We start from the raw sequence: 25,902 nt of genomic DNA on the forward strand, positions 1-25,902 counted from the left end.
ATGTTTTTAATCAAAGACTAAAAATTATAGCTGTTTTCTAAGAAAAAAATATGCAATTGCACAGTCCATTCTTAGGCAATTATTTATTTATCTTCTATCTTATTTATCTTCTATCTCTTGACCATTCCCCATAAATTTGCAGGTATTGCAATTCACGTGCTTTTTCAGGGTGACTCTGTTTTGAAATCATGGTTGGTCTTCTCTGTCAGGTTAGCAGCAGAGGAAAGATATGTTATAACTCCAAAAATCTAATACAAAGCATCAGTATCCTAAAATCTAATATGAAACATAGAAAATAAACTCAGTGCTTCAGTAGATAAAATTACTTATTCAGGCTGACAGAGTGCTAGGAAATAGAAATGTAGAAAGATGTCAATTTATTTATTTATTAAGCCATCATAATCATCATCATCATCATCATCATCACTCTAGAAAGAACTTGAAAAACAGACTCCCTCATCAGTTTTTCTTGTCCATGAAACACAGAAGAGGAAAAGTGGAAATTTAAAGTCTTCTGACATCACAAGCAGTTGTCCAATATTTACGAACTTCTGAAATGGAGATACTGTCCTTTCTGAAATTCATTTCTCATGATTAATAATCAGGTTTAATAATAATAGTCAGATACAAGCAAGATTTCAGAAACAGAGTAATTCCTCAAAAATACCAAGCAAGAAAACCATTTATATATTCTAGCCACTGATTTCAAATCCAGTTGGATACTGAAACCTCATAGGGTAAAATTTTTGAGAATTCGTAGGCCCAGATCCCAATCCTAGAGAATTTACTTAAGTGGGCATTGAGTGAAGATTTGGCTGGGTGATTCTGTTGAAATAGCAGCACTTGAAAATAGAAATACAGATGCTTTATGTAAGTACCTGTATTTCAGCAGCCATGGGGGAATCTCTTGGGTAAAAGAAATTCCCAATTATATAAACATTATCTTTAAGGAATTGTTTATCTGGTAGATTGCAGTGGTGACCAAGGTAATACCAATTTGTCCTCTTACATTGCTGTGTTTGCTACTGAAATGCCTCTTGTAAAATGCATCCCTGGTCTTTCCCAGCCATTAGGCTACAGCAGCGCACCCCAGGAGTGTCAGTTGTTTACCTACTGTCTATGGCTGCTTTTGAGTGGCAGACAACAGTGAGTGGTGTGACATGAACCATATGGCATCCAAGGACAAATGTATTTATTATCTGGCCTCTTCGAGAAAAAGTTTGCTAACTTCACCATATCTAACATACCTAAGAATAAACCTGTCTACTACATTGTCATATTTTTCCTCTTCAGAGAAAAACAAAAGCTCATTCCTAGCCTGGAGTAAATTGGTATGTGATTTAGATTCCAGGACAATGAGATTAAATTTCCCATGTAGGATGCTGGCTATTTATACAAACCTGGTGGATTCTATTGACCATGCCCTGTTCTATTTTAAAGACAGGAGTAATTTAGGCAAAAATGCTTGGTGGCCAGAGTCTGTTCATTCCTAAAAGGACTAACTAAGAATACACTGAACTTTCCAAAAAGCATGGTGAATTTGATAGATATCTGGTTTCACCTTCTTCTAAGACCTCACAAATATATATCAACCAAGGTTTTATGTTTACTTTTTTTTTCTTTTCAAAAACAAGAAAAGTCATACATCCACAAAAATAAAAAGAATGGAAGAGGACAAGATAGCAAGAGCATACAATAAATTGGAGAACTTATGGACAAATACTACCTAAATTAGTAGACCAGAGGAAGCAGGCAGACACCTAAGCCAGCGATGTGAAATCCCGCAGTAGGCCAAGCTCCAAAAACCCTCAGAAACTGAAGGCACCACACAGGCAGAGGAGTTCAGGAGGTACTTGCCAGCTGGGATTTTGCTACCGTTTTAGGAACATAATGTTTATTATTTGATCTGGGACTACACAGGGTGATCATTTGAATATGTTATACATTTTTTAAAACCCATAAGTTGAAATTACATTTCAAAATTTCATGTGTATGAAACTGTCTGATTTAGCAAAAGAAAAGTGATACATGAGGTTGGACAATTAAGTTCACAAACTCATCTTAGAAAAAGTGCTACATACCTCATTGCTGAGTATCACTACGGTCACCTTCAAAGTACTCTCCTTGGGAAGCTTTGCACCGACGCCAGCATCTAGTCCACCCTTCAAAGCAATTTTGGAACTCTTCTTCTGGAATGTCCATCAGAGCTATTGTCATATTACCCTTGATGTGCTGAATGTCATCAAAATGTCTTCCTTTCGGGCCGGCCGAGTGACGCGATGGTTAAGAACTGGCTTGGGATGCCAGAGGGCCCCAGTTCAGATCCCACATATGAGGGCCAATGACACTGCCCTCCACAGCTAAGATTCTGAACAACAGCTCAACCTGGAGCTGGGCTGCTGTGAGTCGCAGGTGATGGCGTAGGCTGCAGCCCCTGCTGGGTTGCCATGGGCTACCGTGTGTAGCCAGCAGCCAGCGTGAGCGGCCAGCAGCTGCAGTGAGCGGCCGTCCAGAAGCCGGCGACTAATCTGCCTCGCCAGGGAAGAGCGCAATGATGGTGCCAACTTGGGCCAGTGAAGCAACATCTTCCACAACTAGACTGAAGAACAAAACGACAGCAACTTGTCTGTTCCCCTCCCCCCAATTCCCCAGCGCTGTTCCCATCCCTGAATTCCCCAATAAAAATCTTAAAAAAAAAATGTCTTCCTTTCAATATTTCCTTTATCATTGGGTAAAGAAAGAAGCCATTGAGGGGCGATCAGGTGAGTAGAGAGGGTGTTCCAATACAGTTACTTATTTACTGGCTAAAAACTTCCTCACAGACAGTGCCGTGTGAGCTGGTGCATTGTTGTGACACAAGAGCCATGAATTGTTGGTGAAAACCTCAGGTAGTCTAATTTTTTCATGCAGCCTTTTCAGCACTTCCAAAGAGTAAACTTGGTCAACTGTTTGTCCAGTTGGTACAAATTCATAATGAATAATCCCTCTGATATTAATAAAGGTTAGCAAGATTGTTGCAACAAGTTCGTGAACTTAATTGTCAGACCGCGTGTAGCTTCAGAATACCAGGAAACTACTTCTGGCTTAGAGGAGATGCTGACAAAACAAACCTTTATTTAATTGTGGACCTTATCTTCCCATATGCATTGAATGAGCCTTAAACCATTCTTAATTTTCTGATCCATTTTTTTGGTGACACAACAAATGTATTGAGTGACTGCAGGGGCATCTCAATTTCCTTAGCTTCATCTCATTCTATGTTCTTTTGTGTCTGGTCTGCATTCCTAAGATTCAATGATTTCTGATCACTTTAATGTAGATGAGTTGAGAGGTTAGAAGTAACAGATGCTTCAATAAGAGTCCCCTCCCCTCTCCAAATTAACGACCATACAAATGTACGAATTAGAGAGTTAATTCTAATGCTGTTCATATAACTTTGTACCTTCTATTCATACCATGGTAATGTTATAAGATGACCACTTTATCAATGATGGAGTGATAAGAGGAATATATGCAAAACAAGACACCCAATTCAGCTTCAAAAGCATCCATAGTTATCAGCTCTTTCTTTAACAGTAGCCAATTTTTGTCAATTTAAAAATTGTCTGACCTTCGTATATCTATGAAAATGAGTGGTGCTTTAATTAGTACAATACCAGCTGCAATAATAAATAAAATACAACATTTCAATGGCTTAATGTAATATGAATTTATTATTTTTTCACATAATATGTAAATGCATGTGTTCCTGGGATTATAGATATCTGCTCTATCCTTTTATCAGGAAACTAGCTGATTTGGATTCTGCATTAATTGTTGGCTTTTCCTGTGTATGAAAATCAGGTGACAAAGTAGGAAAGAAAAATGTGGACTTTCACACAGAAATGACCCACACTTATTTCTGCTCACATTCCATTGGTAAGAACTAGCCACGTGATCCCACCAAAATTCAAGGGCGCCTAGGAAATAAAACCCCTGGGTAGGAAGATGTTTCCTACCCACAGCTCTAAACCAAGGGTTGGAAACCACAGCTTTGGGCCAAATTCAGCTTGCTGCCTACTTTCATATGGCCTACAAGCTAAGAGTATGTTTTACATTTTTAAATGGTTGTTATATAAATACCTATATTATGTCCTTTATTTTGCCTGCTGGCCTGAAAAGCATCAAACCTTTACCATCTGGAACTTAACAGGAAAATGTGCTGACTTTGGAAAGAAACCCTGACTTCGGTTTCTCAGCCCTTCTAGCCTCCAAATTCCTATATGTAGTCATGGAGAACCTTACACCTCTTTCTACAAGAACCACTCGAAGAGCCATCCAGTTACAAAATCCAACTCAAAGTCTAGAATCTGTACTCTCCAGTCCAGATCATGCTCCTCAGGACCTAGAAAATCATAAATTACAAGCTGTCATTCCACCGCCACTCATTTCCCAGAGTTGGTATAAAACGAGGAACCAAGGATTGCACAATAATCATTGTCATTCATGACAAGGAAAAACAAGGGACTCAAGGGCGACATACGTAGAAATCATGGAAAAGCACCTATAGGTGTCAATGCCCCAGCAGTAGAAGCATTTCCTTGAGCAGACTCTAAAGAATGCCCTTGGTCATTGTTCTCTGCAGCCCTTGGCTCTGAACTCTAGAAGGTTCTTCCTTAACAGTATTCTCCATGTCCATAGCTGAAGTAAGCATGAGGAAGTAATGCTTTCCTAGCGGGGTTCTCAGATTCCCCAGCCCACTTCCTTCTCATGCAGTTTCAAGGCTCCAACATGCAAATACCTGTATTTCTTTGTTGGGTCTCATGGCTTCTTTGTAATATCGTTCACTTCGAAAGACTGAAGTCCTCTGAATTAAGGTTGCCAGATGACAGGTCACTAGGGTTAATTTGAATTTCAGACAAACAACAAATAATGTTTCAGTATAAATATGTTCCCTATAATATTTCTATGATAAATGTAGTATATGGTATTTGGGATATACATGTACTAAAATGCTATTTATTGTTTACCTGAAATTTAAATTTAACTGGGTGTTTTGTATTTTTATTTGCTAAATCTGACAACCTTATCCTGAATTCTTTGTGTTCATGTTTCAATAATACCCAAAGGTTTTTCTAGATATTATCCTCAGACATGATTCAGGCCTGGGTTCCTTAGTCCCAAGAGCTCTCCCTTTCAAGTCTGTGGTAGACACATTGCTACTGTACCAATTGGATGGAGGATACAATTAATATGATCTTTGACACAGCACTGTCTTAATGGGTCCTTGAAACTAAAAACTCTTAGGCCTATCTCTTCCCATTTTAACAATGGAGGCTGTTCCAATCCTGGGAGGCCCTACATTCCTGCACAATCTTTATTCCGTTCTATCTGTGCTTTCAAGCAGACCAGTTATGGCCTGAGCTCATCTCTTTCCTTCTAATAACTTGCTAAACAGTCATTAGCTATTAATATCTGATTTTTCCAACCTTTCTCCCCTATAGGCTTAGCAAACAAGTAGTCAGCATTCCATTATATCACAGGCAAAATTTTACCCTGTGTTTTGCCACTGCAGTACCTGGTTCTCTCTGCAGCATAAGCTTACTCTTTGATTGCTGTCTGACTACTAACTGAGTGCCACATGTCTTAGGGTTTTATTACGGTGCCACCCATTGCATATGACAATTGCCATACAACTTAGAATAAAGAGAGCTGTTTTACAAATGAACCACAGGATCTCAGGTTTAACACAGGAAATGTTATTTCTCAATTAAGCAGCAGTTCCATGAAGATACATCATCCAAGAAGTCTACAGTGACTGAGGAAAGCACTTCTGCTCCATTTACTCACTTAGGAATTCTGGCTGATAAATGGTTCATAATCATCAGTAAGAGGTTGCCTTGAGCATTGACATCCAGAAGGCAAAAGGGAAAAAAGAATGGAAAAGGCTTACGTGTATCTTCCATCTTTGGCCAGGAAGAGGTACCCTAGCATACACTGAAAAGGAGAAAAAAGTCAAATGTCCCATTTAGATGCAATGGAATAGGACATAAAAGCCCTAAATTAGACAACTGTGGCAGGTGACATACGAACTTTGGATGAATATCTGGTGGTCTATGCTACGAAGGATAAATACATCTTTCATACTCATCCCAAAGAGTCCTTCACAGCAACAGAAACATTTATTGAACTTCTGCTATTTGCAAGATTCTTCAGTGAAAGCTAAAAACAATAAAATAAAAGATAAACAAAAATCCATGGTCCATGTCAAAACTAGTTACATGTTGCATTAGTTTTCTAGACCAGCCATAAAAATGTCAGCGATTGGGTGGCTTAATCAACATAAATTTATTTTCTCACAGTTCTGGAGTCTAGACATCCAAGGTCAAGGTGTCAACAGGGTTGGTTTTCTTTGAAGTTTGTGGGGAAAGGTTTGTTCTAGGCTTAAAGAGGAGAGCTTGGCTTGCAGATGGAGATCGTCTCCCTGTGTCTTCATGTGGTCTTCCTTCTCTGGGTGTATGTGTCCTCATATTCTCTTCTTTGAGAACATCAGTCATACTGGACTATAGGCCACCCATACGGACCTCATTTTCACTCAATTACTTCCTCAAAAACACTATCTCCAAATATAATCATTTTATGAGGTATGGGGAGAGGGGTTAGGAATTCAACATATGATTTTGGGGGAAAACACATGTCTTAGAAAATACATTTCTTCCTTATTCTTTTTCCTCTGTAGAACAACTCATATGCATTATCTCTCCAGTTTAACATCTTTTGATGATGTTTTATGTACCAATTTGAATGGGCCAAGGGATGACCAGATAGCTATTAAAATGTTGCTCTGGTTGTGTCTGTGAGGGTGTCTCTGGAAGAGATTAGCATTTGAATCAGCAGACTGAGTACAGAAGATTGCCAGTGTGGGTGGGCCTCATCTAACCTGTTGAGGGCCTGAAGGGAACAGAAAGACTGAGAAAGGGTGAATCACCCTCTCTGCTTGAGCTGAGACATCCATCTTCTCCTGCCCTTGGATGTAAGGCACTCCCAGTTCTCAGGAGGTCTTTGGACTCCAACTGAGACTTATATTATCTCACCCCACCCGCACCCCATTCTCTGACCTTTGGACTCAAATTTATGCCACTGGCTTTCCTGGTTTTCCAGTTTGCAGAGGGCAGATTATGGGACTTTCTAGCCTCCATATCATGTGAGTCAATTCTTATAAGAGAATTTTACTAACGTACTTCTGAAGTTGTTTTATTGTTTGTCTTTTTTAAGTCATTGAGAAAAATTTTGTTTTGGAAAAGAGAAGAATAAGCTCCCTAAGCAAGAATAATTCAATTATAATGAACTCAGAAAGCATAATCAACTATAATGGAAATTATTGTCTCTATACCTTCAGGATGAAAAGCAATACTTAAATAGTGTAAATGCCTCTAATGTTCATAGAAAAAGAAGTTTGACTTGTCCACATATAAAAAATATAATTAGATAATACCCTAAAATCATTCTGTTTAACAGGATTAATTTTGTTCCTTTTGGTTTGTATTCTATATAAAGAATAGACCTAAGATTTTATCGGGGATGATAAGGACTTCTGATAGGTAGAATCTTTCTTCATATTCAACATTTTATATATTGAAGAGCCAGAGAGTCTCCAGATTTTGTTCACTTTTTCTGTGGCTTTGAGTTCCAGGATGTGTATAAAATAAGCTCATTCTAAGAATATCATGAAAATCACTTTTTAAAATTCAAATGAGATTACAAAGTCCATACAACCAATATGTAAACAATTTGTAACCAGAGAAATCAGACCTAACATCTGCATTTAAATTTCCTTTGGATATAATGTAATTTAATTGCAATTTGTCCTTAATCTTTTCCAAAAAGTGATAAAGAACTTTCATGCTGAGTGAAAAGAAACATCTGGGGGAGAAACGTAAAGGAAAACTCCATGATCTAAAATTCGACGTAAAAACACTCCTGCTGTTTCCCTTGCATAGATTGACTCTGATTATCCCACAGTAATTAGGGCATGATCTTAGTTGGTTTTTTGTTGTTGTTGTTCGTTTTGTTTTTTTCCAGTCATGTTAATGAGTCCATTCACTTCCCATCATCGGTTTCCTTTTTATGTCCCTGGTGATACATACCCACATTTCTGACCCTTAGATGTAGCTATCAGATCTGCGGCCATGAAATAGTTTCCCTGTGGTTAAGCAATCCTGCCTACATAGGGAGGAGACCCACAATTTTGGTCCATGTAAAGTCATCTTTAATGGGCAAGGGTATTTGGCTCAATCTCTGTAATCCATGAAAACAAATGAACAAGGGGGCAGAGCCAGTAGCTGGCAAGCTCCTCTTTGCAGGTTGCACCATTTCTTCCAAAAATATGTAAGAAAATCCTACCTCATGCAGGACATTGTTTTCACCAATGAATGTAAGGGAGTGAGATGTTTTCTCCGAGCTAATAGAAAACTGACCCACAAGTGAACTACAGCAAGAAGCTTGATTTGGCACTTACAAAAGAAATTTTTCTGACCACTCAGCCAGAATCCAGTTTCTCATTGCCAGATTTTAAAAATAAGGATCATAAGAGTTACACAGGTGCTGATGGTGGACTAATTATAGGTGCCAAGTCAAATGAGTCTTCTCTGGCATCAAGTTGGTTCAACTTTACGATGCTTTGACTCAATTTTAAAAATAAATCCTTCCATTAGCAGGAATGTTACGCAAAATGTGCAACTTGGTACTGTATGAAGATTAATTCATCTGAAGTTTACCAGTTAACTCTGCACCTTCCTAAATTAGGTAACGATAATATTGTCCAGAGAGCCACAGATAAGTTTGCCTTTAATAAAACTGCCATCGAACCAAATGGGGATTTCTCATCCTCAACACCATTGACATTTATGGACCAAATAACTCTTTGCTGTGATGGGCTCTACTGTGGATTATAGAATGTTTAGCAGCATCTCTGGGCTCTGTCCAATAGATGCCAGTAGCATGCCCCAACTTACGACCATCAAAAATGACTCCAGATGTTGCCAAGTGTCAGTGAATGAAAACATCACTGTGGTTGAAAACTACTCATATAAAGCAGGCATGCTACACAGGAATGCCTACAAAATTTCTGGGGCACAATGTGAAATAAACATGGGGGCCCCTTGTTCAAAAATATTAAGAATTTCAAGATTGCCAATTCAAAAAGCCAATAACTTTTTGGCTACAGCAAAAAGTTAAACCAAGCAATGGATCTTTCTAAGCACAAGGTCCTGTGTGACTTCACAGGTCCTTAACTCAAAATGATGCTACAATAGTCTACCCTACGCTTTCATATCCCAATGATAATAACACTCATTTATTTGTATAGGTTATAACATATAGTGGCTGAGCTCACAGCTGCCGAAACTTGCTTTCCCCATGTGTGTAGTAGGTAGTTGCTTTCACCACCACCTTAGTTAGTTCCAAACCATTTATCCACCTTCTGTCTTGATTATCACCTTTTCAGGTGCTCACCTCTTTATCTACCCTGTCATTTCTTCACTTGTATGCTCATTGGAACAGAGGAAGAGCTTCTTACTTAATGGCTACTTTTCTTTCAACCAGGATTCTGCTGCCAACTTTCCACCCAGTTCCCAAAAGTTGGGTTGTCTTGGGCAATTTCTTATCCTCATTTCATGTCCTCACACCTTCCACAAAAGGCTATGTGCATCCCTACATCCCTACCATAGCCCTGCCTCAGGGGACTCCAAAATAAGTCATCCCAATCAGCTTGGTGAACACAATTCCATTAATGCGACAATTTTGTTTTGACCAAAAACCGCCACTTACTGAGTTCTCGCTAAGGAGGTAGACTTTAGCGTTTGAAGTAATATTACATCAACATTTTGCAAATGAACCCAAGGCTTTGCAAAGTTTAAAAGAAAAACTAATGCCTGCCAAAGATTATACAGTAAAACTTAAGATTTGAAGTCAAGTCTAACCCCTTAACATTTATCATAATTGTGGAGTAAGTTTTATTATGATTCCTCCCCATCACACTCATTAGCTGTGAAGATGCATTTCAAAACCAAAGAAACACTGTTAGAAAATTCTTGGCATGGTGTTCGTGAGTGACTATTCAACAGGAAGAAAATATTGTGTCAGGAAGCCTGACATCAATACTAACTCTAATATTTTATCATTTCTCAGAATAAAAAATGAAATAAACCAAGGAATCTCAAGACTGGCTTTTTTGAAGATATCAGTTTTCTTTAACATGAAACTTTATTTCTATTCCACAATAGATCCATATTGATAGTTGGATAGCAAGTATATGTTATAATGAGCTGGCCCAGGAATATAAAAGTGATTTTAAAAGTAAAAGATATTTGATTATTAGAGTAATTATAATATCTGAAATATAATTTCTCATTTATTAGATTTAAAATATTTATTCTATATTTTTATTCTCAAATCTAAAACTTTTCTTAATAACATTTAACTCAAAAGTCTTTACACTGCCAAATGGACATTTTCCCTTTTGAGGTATATATGTAGCAACTTTCTGCTAAAATTTATGATGCCCCTGTGTACATGTGAATGGTGTTTCAGAAGTCCATTCTGCTGAAATAAATGCCTGGATCCTGAGCTCCTATGCCACCAGCCATCTGTGGTAAATGCCAACCACTAAATTTAGCCATTGTAAAACAATCCCACAAGAAGAGAAGGAAAAATGTAGAATAATGTAATAATGAACATCTTTGTTTGTTTTTTTCAACTTATTGAATCTGCCACAGCCATCTGTAGGTCATAGGCCCTGCACGGGAAAAGCACTACATGGTCCAAGAATGTGTGAGAAAGTAAAGCCATTCAACGTCCAATGTCAGAAAAGTCATTTGTTTCGTGCATATAGCCATTCCAAAGTCTTGAGCAGTTGGGGAAAATCTGGGAGGAAAAGAAATTCTTTTGTCAATTGAAACTGCTAAAATATGAGAAGAGTCTATAAGCATTTGATGGAAAGATGTCAGCGCATAGATCGCTCCACTGTGACAAATGCAAGGTTATATATACAAAAATTAAATTGAGAGGCAGCTGATCAAGCACTATAAGATGTTTTGGGATAAGTCATTTAAATAATAAAAATCATGTAAAACATAAAGTGACTAAAAGTTACTTATTATCTTTTTAAATTTTCAAATAGAATTTGAATACAGAGGAAAATCATTAATATCCCCTTCTTTCTTCTGAGGTCTGGATCTACATATTCAACAGACTAGTGGAATCTCCCCCATAGTGTCCATGGGCTCCTTCAACGTAACACACCTAGAACTGATCGAGTCTTCCTATCTCCCTGCCCAATGGAAGATTCTGCTTTATCGCTAGTCACTAATACATAGAATGGCATCACCATGCCTCTCTCATGACCCCTAACAGAAACATTGTCTGGAAGAATAACAGTCACCCCGGATTCCCCTCTTTCCTGCAAGCCTCAGAGCAATAAATTACCCAAGCCACTCATCCCCCATTTTGACATATCTCATCCCTCTTCCTTGTCCTGCTGCCTGATTTCAGCTCTTCATCAACTTAAACCCAGACAGTTGGGAGTTCCCGCACCTGTCTCCCTACTTCCGATCTAATCCCCATCCAACCCTCCTTCCCTTTGCTGCCAGAGTTGCTTTTCTAAACCCAAACCAAATCACATAATTTGCCTTTTTGAAAGGTGTAGATGTCTTTTCATCCCGTAGGGTGATAGAGTAAATAAAGCCATTTCTGGCCTGGGCCCTATTCATCTGTCCTCCTTTATTTTCTCCCATGCTCCCAGCTCAAAGATCTCAACACGGAAACTTGATTCATCTTCATAAACTTAGAACCACTCATATGTCCCATACCTCCCAACTAAGATTGAAATGGCTAAGAGGCGTCAGACTCTCAGCTCTAATACTTACCAGCTATTTGATTTTAAACAAGTTAATCTCTCTGTGTCTTACTTCCCATTAGTAAATTTGATATAATATCAGCATCTATCTCACAAAATCAATAAGTATAAATTATATATTTGGTAATATTTGGTAATAAGTCTTTCTTATACATCATTATTGACAGCTAAGACTTATTTATCCAGTTCTCCTACCTCTCTGACATAAACTAAGAACATAAAAATGAGCAGAGGAAAAAAGGTAACCATTATCCTTCTCTCACGTAGGAATATAGTGACAGGATAAGGGTTTGATGAAGACCCACGAATGGTCAAGGGTCTTTCAAAATCTTTGCTAGTCTAGGTTCTCCAGGGAAAATCAAGGTTCTCCAAAAAAGAGGGGGGTTGGGAAGAGAGATTTACTTTAAGGAATTGGCTCTTGTGATTGTGGAAACTGGCAAGTCCTGAAAGTCACCTACCGACAGATGCTCAGAAGGACCCTGTTAGGAGGGCCCTATTCCCTCCCCCCCCCACTTTTTAACAGATGAGGACATTCAAACTGAGAACGATCACAAAGCTTTTAGCAGTTAAACTGGAATTCAGTGTCTCATCTCCCTGATTACCAAACCTGGTTACAGTCCCTTAAACCACCAAGCAATTCTCCAGTGATTTCAAAACTCTTCTGAAGAAGAACATATAAATAAATAACTCTCACAAGTAACTTCATAAAAGTAAAGAGACCATGAGCTTTATTCCATTTGTGTTTTCTTTGTTCATAAGAGAATGGCTATAAAGTGCAAGCTATTTCTGGCATGTTAATTCCTTTATAGAGCTTCAGAAAAAAAAGGAGAATTGGAGGGAAATGTTTTTGCTTTGTTTTTTTTTTCCCCTGAAAGCAAAGAGAAGACATATAATGAATATCCCTGTGGTTTTGACTTGCAAGATGTAAAAAAATAAAATAGAATCCTGACCAAGAATATCCTCAGCTTTGCTAATATATCCCCTGAAGCATAGCTTTAGATCCTGGAGAAAAAAAAAAATCTATTCTTGATCTCCAAAAAAAGTCCATGAGGAATAATACATTAAGCCTTTGGGGCCATCCAAATTTTAGTGTCAGTTATAGATCATGGTCCCTTGGTGATAGATGGCAGGGATAAGGCAAGGTCGTTAGCAGAAGCAGTTTAGAGAAATACAAGATCAAAAAGATCTCTCCTTGAGCGTTTTGCCCAAGGCTAACCTTGTCTATATATTCTAGTCTCTCACAAAGTATGAGGTTTATTTGTACCAACTTTCAACAACGGCTTTAAACCACGTTGTGCAAAGGACAATTTAATCGTATTTCTTAAGACAGTCTGCTTTTCAGCCAAGTCAAGTATTTCTATCTTTGCCAAGTCTTCTATATGATTTGAAAATGAGAGATAAAGCAAAATGTTTTGACTTACCTCTTCCATAGGATGATTCACTTCTACCTAAGACATTTTTGTCTCTTCCCTTGTACCTTTTTATCCCTAATATTTGAGGGTTTGAGGATTCATTCTTCCAGCCTAGTGACATTCTCTCAAAAGTCCTTCCCATTTCTGTTGATCTGGAGAAGGGATTGTGCTAGATTCAATCAATGAGGTATGAACTGGAATTCAGACTACTGAAGCTAATAGCCAGAAACATCTGTCTTTATTAAATGATTAGTCTAACAAAACCTTCTCTCTCACTATTAGCAAGTTCTATAGGTAGGGTTTCTTCACAGGCACTCAGCATTTGATGAAGACTAAAGATAACAAAATGACTGAAACAGCATGCAGATCCCGAAGACAATAATGAAAACACCAGCAAGCACTTGGCTGCACTCACCAACTTTCAACCATAATTTGGAAATTTGTGCTGGGAGTTAAAACCTGGAAGGATATTGACCTAAGCTCCTTTACCATTTTCAGAAACCAAAAAGAACTGATTTATATCACAGCGGATAGAAGGGAAATCATGATAAGAAGGCCCAACTAGGAGATGGGTAGACAGGTTTTATATCACGACAGTAATAATGAGTTAAACGTTAGCATTTTATCAGAGTGAAGTTATTTATTTGGTTAACCAGTATAGGATACTTGTCACAATGAACAAAATGCACATACCACCTTTCAAGCATGGTGCCACAGCAATACACCCAATGGCCTGTCACCATACTACCCAGTAAAAGCAAAATCAGAAGGGAAGCAATTTCCAGAAAATAAATCTAATTTATTGTAGGTATCTCACTTCTGTCCTTAATAGTTATGCTTAAAACTTTAGCTTGATCTCATTCAATCAACCAACTAAAATATTCATAACTATTGTGTTCAAATAATAGTGATTTTAGGGTTTAACTGATAAATTCAGTTTTGCTGTTTAGAGTAATCATCTTATGGAACAAGTTTAATAATATTAATGAACAGACATAAAACAAAAGATGTAATCTGTAGGAACCCTACAGGTCAGTAAACTAGACTCTGAAAACAAAGATGACTAGGAAATTTCAAAAATAAGATTCTACTTTAGAATGTGGCAATACAGCAGTCATTTCTCTTTAAGGAGAACTTGGAAGTGGTGAGCCCAGAGGGAGGCCTAGATTCTGGAAAATGCCCTCAGGGATGCAACTCCACTCCTTTTTAGGTATGTTTGCTACTGACATTGTGACAACAATCCATTTCCAAATATTTCAGGATATTTTTAGTTTAAGAACATGGAATATTTTTTTATGCCTGTCATAGTGGATCCCCTCATAGTAGCCAGTGTTTATTGATCAATAATGTGATACTAATACATGCTACGTGTTAGGGACTACAAGGCAAAGAATGGACCACCATGTCCTGCTCTCCAAGAGATTGGGCAGAAAAGATGTGTCCTCTGGAATCTAACCCTAGGTCAAGACTTTGACAAGTGTGATGGTGTCAATACTAGATACATGCTTCTTAGCTTTTTGTTAGAAAATTGAACAAATATGGATGGATGGATAGATGGATGGATGGATGGATGGATGGATAGATGATGATGATGATGATGATGATAGATAGATAGATAGATAGATAGATGATAGATAGATAGAGATGATAGATAGATATGCAAATGTATATTGTCAGTTAAAACATTGTCATGTAAGGTTGTATACATGTTTTGTAACAGTATCTGCTGACCATACATTTGGAACTCTTTGGAAGCTGACTTCCAAACAAATTTATTAGTCTCAAAACATGCTTCCTATTCACAGTGTAGTTTTTGACCAACAATATAACATCCAAATGAATTATCCATTTAGTTTCTCAAGCTTGGTTCCAAATAACTTTTGTATGTTAAATCAAATATGTTCTTGAAGAACAAAATATCTGCTCATTGAGAATATACAACAATGATGTGCAAGGCAATTCTGAAATGGGAATTTATATATTTTTTGTTATTATTTTAGAAACAGCAGCAATATTAATAAATTAAATGTAACACAGCTCAGAATAATCACTCTGATAAAAACCACCACTTATTTAGAAGTCATTATAGTGTAGGGATTAAAACTACATACAGAACTTCGAGCAAATTATTTCATACCTTGGGATTTAACTTCTTCATCAATGAAGTGGAAATGATTACACACATACATCCCATTTTATCTCATGCAAGCATTGAATGTGGAAATATATATTAGTGATTTATGACAATGTCACTCCCTATTATTTTTTGATAAAAGATGCCTTGCAGTACATTTATTGTTAGGTCTACCCTGTTATTTTATAGCCATACTGCACATAGACCATGTATCAAAATTTATACAAATATAAACATTCAATTATTAAATATTTATAAGACAAAGTTGAAAAAGATGTTTTGGACCCCATCAGCCAAAGTGTGAGAGTTGAATCATGCGTGGCTCTTCCTAAAATCTGACATGGGGCCTCCTGTCACCATGTTGGGACTTTGATCTAGTGGCATGTGCTATGACCTGCACTTTGTCTAGAGATCTGTGAGGCTGTTTCTGGATGAGATCATCATTTAAACAGATACACTGAATAACGTAGATTGCCCTCTGTAATGTGGGCAACCATCACTCAATATATCGAAAGCTTGAATAGAACAAAAAGGCAGAAAGGGAGGCATTCACTCTCTGCCTGACTCTTGAGCTGTATGTCAGATGTCTCTTACCTGCAAACACCACTGAGTTCCTCTTTCTCAGGCCTACAGACTTGGAACCACGCCACCAGCTTTCTTGCATCTCCAGCTTACAGATGGCAGATTGTGAGATTTCTCAGCTTCCACCATCATGTGAACCAATCCCTTTTAATAAATCTCTTTATACATACATATATAAATATTCCTAATGGTTCTATTTCTCTGGGGAACCCTGAATATGTCTCCAAAGAGTATGTTTAAATGCTAAGCCTTGGATATTTTCAATTGACTTTCTTCCTGTGAAAAATGAAGATTTAGTTTGTTCACATTTATTCACATCATAAGCCCACTACGCACATGCAAACTTTACTCTGCCCCATCCATCCCTGATAGCTATTTTATAATTTTGTTCAGATGAATATTCAGTATTATGCAACATAACTTAAGCAACGTAGACAATAATTATTTTTTTCTTCCAGAAAAACATTTTTTCCCCTAAAGTTTATATTTGTCTTGCTTTTCTTCTGTTTAGTTGACTATCCTTTTATCTTTGATTTTTTTTCCAGATGCTATCCCAAACATATTAATCTCTTCTTGGTACGGTATATTTAAACACATTAAGTATTCTAAAAATTTAATCTTAAAAAAAATCTTTCTCAGCTCATTCTGATGTGCTCCAAATAGAAAATGGTTGATCTAGACCAGCGGCAAAGCTACAGTCTTGGGACCTCTTATCCTCCTCCTTGGGCGTTCCCGTGGCTTCCCTCTTGAGCTGGATCCTGTGGCTTCCTGTTTCCTGGTTTTCTTCCTCTCTTTAATAGAACACATGCTTTTGAAAAAGTTTCATGGTTATGGAAGATAATATTTTGAAACCTTGTATATTTTAAATTACTCTTTAACACAGACTAGACATTTGTTTTAACTGATATAAACGTTTTGTTGTAGATCATTTTTACAAAGAATTCTGAAAGTGTTTCCTAGTGTCTTCTAGTTACCAGTGTTCTAATTTAATGACCTTTAAATATTTCTTCTCTTTCATACAGCTTTCTCTGTGGAAGCATCTAGAGGAGTTGTTTTCTTTTCTTTTTCTTTTTTTTTCCCCCCACAGCTGTTCTAGAATTTCATAATTATGTTCCTTGGTCTAGGTAAATATTTATTCCGGGTGTAGGAAACTTGGTGAGCCTTTATAATTAGGAAACATATGTTCTTTAGTGCTGAAATTATTTTTAAAACATATTTCTTTGATAATTCCCTTTTCTCTGTTTTCTCCATTTTCTGAAACTTCTATTATTGGGATATTGGAAGCCCTAAATTGATCATCTAATTTTTTTATCCTTTTTAATCCTATTTTGTATCTTTGTCTTTTTGCTCTGATTTCTATATTTCTTCAATGTTATCTGCCAACACTTCAATGAGTTTTTCATTTCCACCAACATATTTTTAACTTCCAAGGACTCCTTTATATTTTCTGAAATGCTTCATAGTATATACTTACTTATCTATATTTGGTTGTCTCTCTTAAAATATTAATCATATATTTGAGATAGTCTTATACTTACACATTGCTTGTTTACTACTTGTCTCTCCCATTCCCTTTACCAAAATTGTATTGCTATTATACGCTATCCCTTTCAATGCATCTTTGTCATTTTGTTAAAAAAAAATTGACTGACATTTTTAAGTGTTTTTAAGGGACTCTAGGACAATTTATACATACATCCCTCCATTTTTAACTAACTCACATACATTTATCTCAAAAATCCTTCCTTAGGATTCAGAATTCAAATTCAGATTCATCTCTAGCACAATTAGCTTAAAGCAACTTATATGGACCTCCCATTCTTCTGTATTGGGCTACTCAGTTCCCACTGCATAGCTGAGCGCATGACCTATTTTTCTTTTTCTGTTCTCCTTCAGTTTGTACCTTGATCTTATTCAAATATCTAGGCTTTTTCCAGAATGTTCTTTTAAAGGCATGTTTCCACTTGCAAATGCTTCATAATTTCCCTGGTTATATTCTATGCCATATAGAAACTTACTGTGAGCCACAAATGCAAACCACATATGCAATTTAAATTTTTCTAGAAGCCACATTAATAAGAATGTAAAAAGAACGGGTGAAATTAATTTTAGCAATAAAAGTTATTTAATCCTATATACACAAAATGTTATTTTAACATGTAATCAATATAAAAACGATTAATAAGATATTTTACATTATTTTTTATTCATGACAAATCTTCAAAAGCTCATGCGTGTTTTACATTTACAGTGCCTTTCAACTTGGAACAACCATGTTTTAAGTTCTTGATAATCACAGGACTAGTGGCTACCATGCTAGACACCACAGTCCTAGGCACTTGCAATACAAATCTAATAAGTCATGGTTCCTGCGCCAAATAGCTCTTGGTCAAATAAGTCAGACACATAAGTTAAAAAAGGGAAAGCACTGAATGATAATTACAGTGGTAGGGGTTTTCCCAGAAGGAAAAAAAAAAGCATCTAAGTAAGCTTACAGTTGCAAAAAAGGCATCCTTAAGGAAGGAATGTTTACTTGGAGTTTTAAAAGTAAGTTTGTATTATTAAAGTAAAGGGTGCATACAGGAAATAATGCTGCAGAGTTCATTAATGGCAGATTCCATCAGCGTTGCATGCTAGCCTAATAGTTTGAAATTTAACTTGAAATCATAGGGAACAAATAAATAATTTTAACCACGGAAAAGCTGTGATCAGATTTATGATTGTGAAAATATTCAAATGGTACAGTAGAATCCAGATGGGAAAAGGGCCAGGCTAGAAGCAAGGATGTCAGATAAGAATCTTGGGAAGTCAGCCAATCAAGAGGTGGCAAGAGACAGAACCACAGCAGTTGTGTGTGTGTGAGTGGGCAGAGAGTAAAAAAGATTGGAGGCCTTTGAACAAGGTCAACTCGAAACATAGTGACTGGATGGGGTCAGGGGAGGGAAAGAAGAGGAAGTAACAGACTACTAGGAATCTCCATTTCTGACCTTGGGAGAGGGGAAGATGGTTTCATTCACCAAAATCGAAGTTTCAGGAGCAAGAAAAGCTGGTTTGAGGTTAACAATGATATATTGCTTCTGTGATATGATCTCCTTTTGGAAAACCAAGTTGAAATGCCCATTCAGTAACTAAATGTGGGTCTAGAGCTGAGCAAAAATACAGAAAGATAATCATGAGAGTAGTCAGTATATACATACAAGAATTTTCACTGACTTAAAACAAACTAGAATCTTAGACACAATGTGGATGTTTTTAAAAGGATGAAAGTACAATGAAATGAAAGGGCACTGTATCAGAGTTTTGTTTAATACAAACACTAAACATATATGTAAAGCACTAGAAATGAAACATTTTACCAATGACTTGATGTATATTTTACTTGACAAGACATTAAATTTCCCATGCTAACGATATAGTAGATAAGCTTCTTAAATAAACGCAGGACACAGCCAAAATATTATCATTAAATTTTCTCAAAAGATGATTTAAAAACTATTTGTACAACTCACCAATGTGTGTTCAAAGCAGGATCGTATAGGTGAGCGAGGGTGAGATTTGTTTGTAGTAGTCACTTGGTGTTAGCTTTGTGTCCTTGTGCTGTCTGTAACTCTTAACAATTTGACACCAAATAAGAGATTTTTTTTATCCCCTAATGCTAAATATGTGGTGTGTTTTTCAACACCACTTCCCCAACTCCATGAATTACCTAGAAATAGCTTCAGATTCCACAGATTTAAGGGTTCAGTTCCATAAGAATGGCCCCCACTTTAAATGCCAATTTCAAGGCCCAGGGCCCACATACTTCTGACAGACCAGCTGTAATTTAGGGGTTCCCACAATGACCTTCTCAGGTTCAACAGTTTGCTAGAATTGTTCACAGAACTAAGGAAAGCACTTTATTACTATTACCAGTTTATTATAAAGCATGGCACTCAGGGACAGCCCAATGGAAGAGCTGCAAAGGGCAAGGTATGGTAGAAGGGGGCGGAGCTTTCATGCCCTCTCCATGTTGCTAGAGGACTTGTTCTTGGCATCATCACAGGAAAGAATTCGAGGATGCACCAAACAAAACCAAGCAAGCAGTAGATTTATTAAAAGAAAGGAAATAGTACACTCTCAAAATATCATGAGAGCAGGCAGGTGCAGAAGAAGAACTGCTGCCCTGAAGAACAAAGAGGTGTAGCGTTTTATTAGCATGAGGGAGTGAAATATTCGTGTTAAGGGTGGTGTTAGAGGCATTCCCAGGCAGGCCCTCACTGACCACTCCTTCCCAGAGGGAGGCAGGATTCTTTTGTCCTCATCTGGCCCTTGTTGAAACAAAGGGTCACAGTGACACAGGGAGTAGAGATTTTTTTTTCTCTGCCCCCAATGCTAATAACATTATGATCTATTTTAATTAGCTAAAGTTCACCTTGAGGGGCAAGTTGTTGTCCTGAGCCACCAAAATCTAGTTCAGGCCGGTCTGGTAGCTGCACCTTTTCTTAAGAATGACCTCATCTCGTCCTTCCTTTGTCTCCATTCGCATTCTCCTTCCTTCCCTCCCCGCCTCTCTCCCTGTGGCCTTCATCATCCTGCCTACGGACAACATCCAGGGGCAGCACCCTTTCAGCACAGCCATGTGTGCACCCACTCAGAAGCTCTCCGAACCCTAACAGTTTTTGTAGAGGTTTCATTGTATAGGCATGATTGACTAAATCATTGGCTATTGACAATTGAACTCAATCCCCAGCCCCTTTCCCCTCTCTAGAGGTTGGTCTAACCCTCTAATCACATGCTTGGTTCCTCTAGCAACACCCCCCTCCCCCAACATCCAGAGGCCTCATTAGCATAGTTTCAGGTTGGTAGAAAGGGTCTTATTGTGAATAACAAAAAACTCTCCTCTCACCCTTATCACTCAGGAAATTCCAAGGGTTTTAGACGCTCTGTGTCTGAAACTGGAGACAAATAGCAAATACATATTTCTTATCACAGTCTCACTCATCAACTCCCTGGTGCCTATTTCAACCACATTTTGTTACCTTAAAAAAGTTCAGTCTATTGATAATCTCCCTCTAGAGGAAACAATAATAGATTTGGAAGCACATAGAGTAGTTTAGAACCATTAGAGAACAGAAGTTTAATCTAGTAAATTTGAAGACCTCATTAGCTTTATTGAGCGATTCATGAATCCAGCAGCATCCCATCTAGCAAATAGAGAGGAACCCAGAGAAGCTATATAATATGGATGTCTTTTATAGGTCGAAACTGGTGGGACAAGAAAGTCATTAGCAGAAGAAAAGAGAGAATTATTTCAAGCGAGGTTACCTTCTCTTAGAGGAGGTCCAGGGTCTTATCAGGCAGATGGTCTCAGATTCCTTTGGGGGATGCAGGTAACCTCATTGGTGCTGACCAGAAAATGCCAGACTCATTGATTAAGATTACATTCCCAAAGAAGGTTGAAACAGAGATTAGGTCAGTTATTAAGTCTAGGTTCCCTGTCACGGGCTTTAGACACCGATTTTAGGCCTGTGGTTTTCTCTTGAACAACCCTAGATTATGTGACACAGTTTAAGCATCATTTTTATTACCTTAATGATATAATTGAATGTAAAACAATAACAGCAGTGACAAACATGAATTGAACACCTACTGTGTGCCAGGCATGTAGTGCCATAGAAGAGCCTTACAGGATTTAGATTGTTTGACCCTCACAAAGAAGCCAATGATGAGAGATTACTTTTAGGCCATATGCACGTCTTCCACTGTGTGCTGTCAGGTTCATTTCTCCCCTCTTCCTGTTCTGCTCTGTTTCTCAGGAGTCACTGCTTCAGCTGGTTTCTGGCTGGGTTTCACCAATGGGAGGCACTACTGTGAGATCGGATGGAGGGTGAAAGGAAAAGTTGAAACCAAGGCAAGTCTTTCTCTCTTTGCTTTAGGCAGCAACACTTGTCTTTCCAACCGCAGCTCTTGCTGACTACACCATCTGTGCCACCCAGCACTACCCTCCATGGAATGGGGCCCATGAGCCCAGGATCTTAGTTTGGAAATGCCACCTCCTCCTATTGCCCTCTGTCTGTGGGGGCCTTGGTGACTTCCTGCTGTCGCTAATCTCCAGGGTGCCTCAACTTCTCATATTTGGCTTCTAAATTCTTCCATCGCCTGTGTAAAGTCCGGTATTATATTTATGTAGAATGTTTCTGTGTTTACACACACACACACACACACACACACACACACTCGTATAACTTATGTACTTCCTTTATATTCAAAAGAAGGGAAAATGATGCTTAAGAAATTTGGGAGCTTAAAATTAATAAAGTGATGGAACCAGGGTTTGATCTCAAGTAAACAAGTTCAGGAGTCTGCCCTCTTAGCAATATACTGAAGAGAACTGAACTACTCTAAAACATACTAAATTAAATGAAGCTGTATAAGCAGAATATACTGAACTACACTGTACTAAACTCTAAAGTGATAATTGCACCGAACATTCAAGGGTCACTTCCTTTGTGTTAAACATTATTCCAAGTGCTTTATATGTATAAATTTATTTAATCTTCATTACAGTCTTATGAGGTAAGTATTATTATTATTATCCCATTTTTATTATTTTTATTTATTTTACAGTAGTTAAGAATAAGCATTATATTTCAATGGAGCTTTCAAGTTTAAAAAATTACTTTTATGCACATTGTCTCTCTCTCTTTTGACTGGTTTTAACCTTTCATTGAGCATTAATCATATGTTGCATGCCTATATTAGTTTTCCACTGTTGCTATCAAAAATTTCCACAAAATGTAGTGGCTTAAAACAACATACATTTATCATCTTCCAGCTCTGTAGGTCAGAAGTCTCCCCAGGCTAAAATTAAGCTATTGTCTGCACTGCCTTCCTTTGGAGGCTCTCACAGAGAATCTGTTTCCTTGTCTTCTCCAGACTCTCGAATCTGCCACACTCCTTGGCTCACAGCCTTCTTCTTCCATGTTCAAAGCCAGTAACAGCAGGTCAAATTCTCATTTTGTATCACTTTGTCTTTTCTTCTGTCTCACTCTTTCATTGTTAAAGACCTTCATCATTACACTGGTCCCACCAGGAAAATCCAGGGTAATCTATTTATTTTAAGGTCAGGTGATTAATAAACTTAGTTTTATCTACAACTTTAATTTCTCTTTGCCAGGTAATATAATATATTCACAGGTCCCAAGGTTTATGGCATGGATATTTTTTTAAGAAATAGGACATTATTCTACCTTGCATCTTTTTATGATGAGCTGATTATTTCCATTCTAGATCATGAGTTCTTCACAGGCACATCTCACAGCTCTCTGCTGTCTCTACAGTGCCTTGCACAAAACAGGCAAACAATAAAGAAGTGCCTGCTTCTTTTACTGATGCTGTTCTACCAAGAACTTGTTCTAAGTATCTTGTGCAGTAAAACATTCCAACAAAATACATAGAAAACCTCAGGTAACGTGTGCTTCTTTTATTTATGCTACACAAAGCAATCATAAATGCATGTAGAATATAAACTGTTGAGTACCTTGAGCTGTTGCTGAAGTGTGTCAGCAGGGGATTTAGTATCAGCCCATGAGATGAGAGAGAAATGAAGAGAATGAAGAGCCAAGTGACGCCAAGCTGCAGATGCCAAGGCAATATGACAGCAGCTTCTACCTGACCTGAGTCACCCCCTAGGTCTGGAGAATTTTCATAACATGTCTTTTGAGATTTCTCTCCGTGCATGAGCTCAGATATTGGAGCTTCCCATTACTCTCAGCCCCAGAGCTGAGATGTTGGAGAACAAGCCAGTTTAGCTCTTCCAGGTGCAGTCCAGTTTTGTTAACACTTTTAGGAAAGAGTTCATTTGAGGCATGATAGGAAAAGTGTGTAGTTAAGGAATCTATATTTACACATCTCTTGTATGCAATTTAATGTACATAGTTGGCTTGTCACACTGAAGAAAAATTAGAAAATAGAATATGACAGCATACGATGTAATATGACCGTTTAGATGTAAACCATAGTGGGAGGAAAAGAAACAGAGAGAGAGAGAGAAAAGAAGTGAGTGAACCAAAGGGAGCTAGCTATATTCTAGAATCGCAAACCCAACAAGCAAGCCAGAGGCATACTGGGAACTTTTTAGAACTTTCACACAAAAGTTATAAACATATAAAATTAGCCTAGAAATAATAACAGGTAAAGTTAGAGGGAAAGAGCGGGGTAAAAACTGGCTATCTCCCTTCTTCACCAAAAGTTATGATTAAGGCTAAAGAGGAGCGTTCAGTGCGCTGTGCTTCCATATCACCTTATGGAATGTGACCCAGGGGAAGGCTGAGAGCATCCATACTCTGGATGTTACATGCCATTGAAGTTGGAAAGAGTTCAGAGCCATCTGGTCCAAAGCTATCACATTACAACTGAGAAGGTCTAGAGAGCTATGTTCTTGCCGAAATTTACATAGCTGGGTTATGACAGAGGCAGGCAAAGACCCGTTAACACTTTGTGCTCCTTTGTCTATTTTTAGTCCTGAAACAGGCTTCAGGTATGCAAAAAAACTGTCAGCCTCTCACATAACTTTAGTTATAAACTAGCCTCCTGAAATACCACTTAATGCATATATCTGGTGAAAGGGGAATGGTAAAAAATACAACGTCCTCTGGGCTAGGATGGATGTAAATACAGTAACAGAATAAAACATCACTAAAGACAAAGCACACACTTTATCATCCCTCTTTGTTGCAGTGTTTCCTGATCTGGTTTTGTTTTATGGAATCATCTACCCTCTGTTAATCCTAAAATTAAAGGCTAAAGAACCATTGCTTTAATTTGGATTTTAAACAAATAGGAGAAAAAAACTTTAAAATAATTCTTACAAAAAACAGTTTATTGTCTTCTTGGCAAACGCATCCTGTAACTTTTGCCGCCATATCTCTGGAACTTTTTTTTCCATTCCAAGGCTGCATGGACCTTGATTGCTGCTAAGTTGCCCCAAGAATAGAATTTCCTTCATGTCAATCCAACTGTACTTGGCTCTGATTTCTGGCATTGATTCCTGGAACACAATGAAATTGGACCTTCTTGAAGGCATCTGACTTTGAGAATAGAATCTGACACCTTTGGGTTAGCATTTATCCAAACTGTTGGATCCTAAGGGGGGTAAATGACATTGTTTTATTGCTCTTGAAGAAGACCTGACAACCAGTCACTGGTACAGGAGGGTGGAGATGAAGAAGACTTCTATTTCCACATCCATCTTGGACCTGGCACCTATAGAACAGTGTGTTTAGTTGAGCTTTGCTCAGTCTTGAATAATACAGGGCCCAGCAAAATAAGCCTATTTGTCTGTTTAGCATGAAATTACTAGGCATAAGTTTATAATTTTGACTTCTGGGAAATGCATTAGCCATATTCCCTTAAGTCACCTAATTGCTGCCACCTATATAAGAAATAGTGTTATAATAACTGATCTACCTCCATAGAAAATTGAACCTTCAGAGGTTGGTGAAAATGAAAGTTATGAAGGAACTGTACTCCTTGATGATATGGTTGAACTTCCAAAACAATCCTGTGCCCCATCACCTCTGAACTTCTTACTAAGCAGATAATAATTGTCCTTTACTTTCATTCATTGCCATTATTACTTGGTTTTACTTGCAGCTGAAAATATTTTTAATTGACACAGAGTATAAGTAATAAATAAGTGTAATATAACTCTTGGATGTTATATTTAAAAACAATTATTTTCTGTTTAAAATTTGACATATAGCATTGTTATTTTATGGCATAGGTATAATTAAACAATCATTTGTATAATAGTAATAATTTCTTTTTTCTATGTTTTGAAAATAATTTCAGTCAGTGTTCATACCCATGATATAAAACTTAGAGTTAAAATATTTTGGTGA

The sequence above is a fragment of the Hipposideros armiger genome, unplaced genomic scaffold, assembly GCF_001890085.2.
Source record: "Hipposideros armiger isolate ML-2016 unplaced genomic scaffold, ASM189008v1 scaffold_363, whole genome shotgun sequence".
Taxonomy (NCBI): Eukaryota; Metazoa; Chordata; class Mammalia; order Chiroptera; family Hipposideridae; genus Hipposideros; species Hipposideros armiger.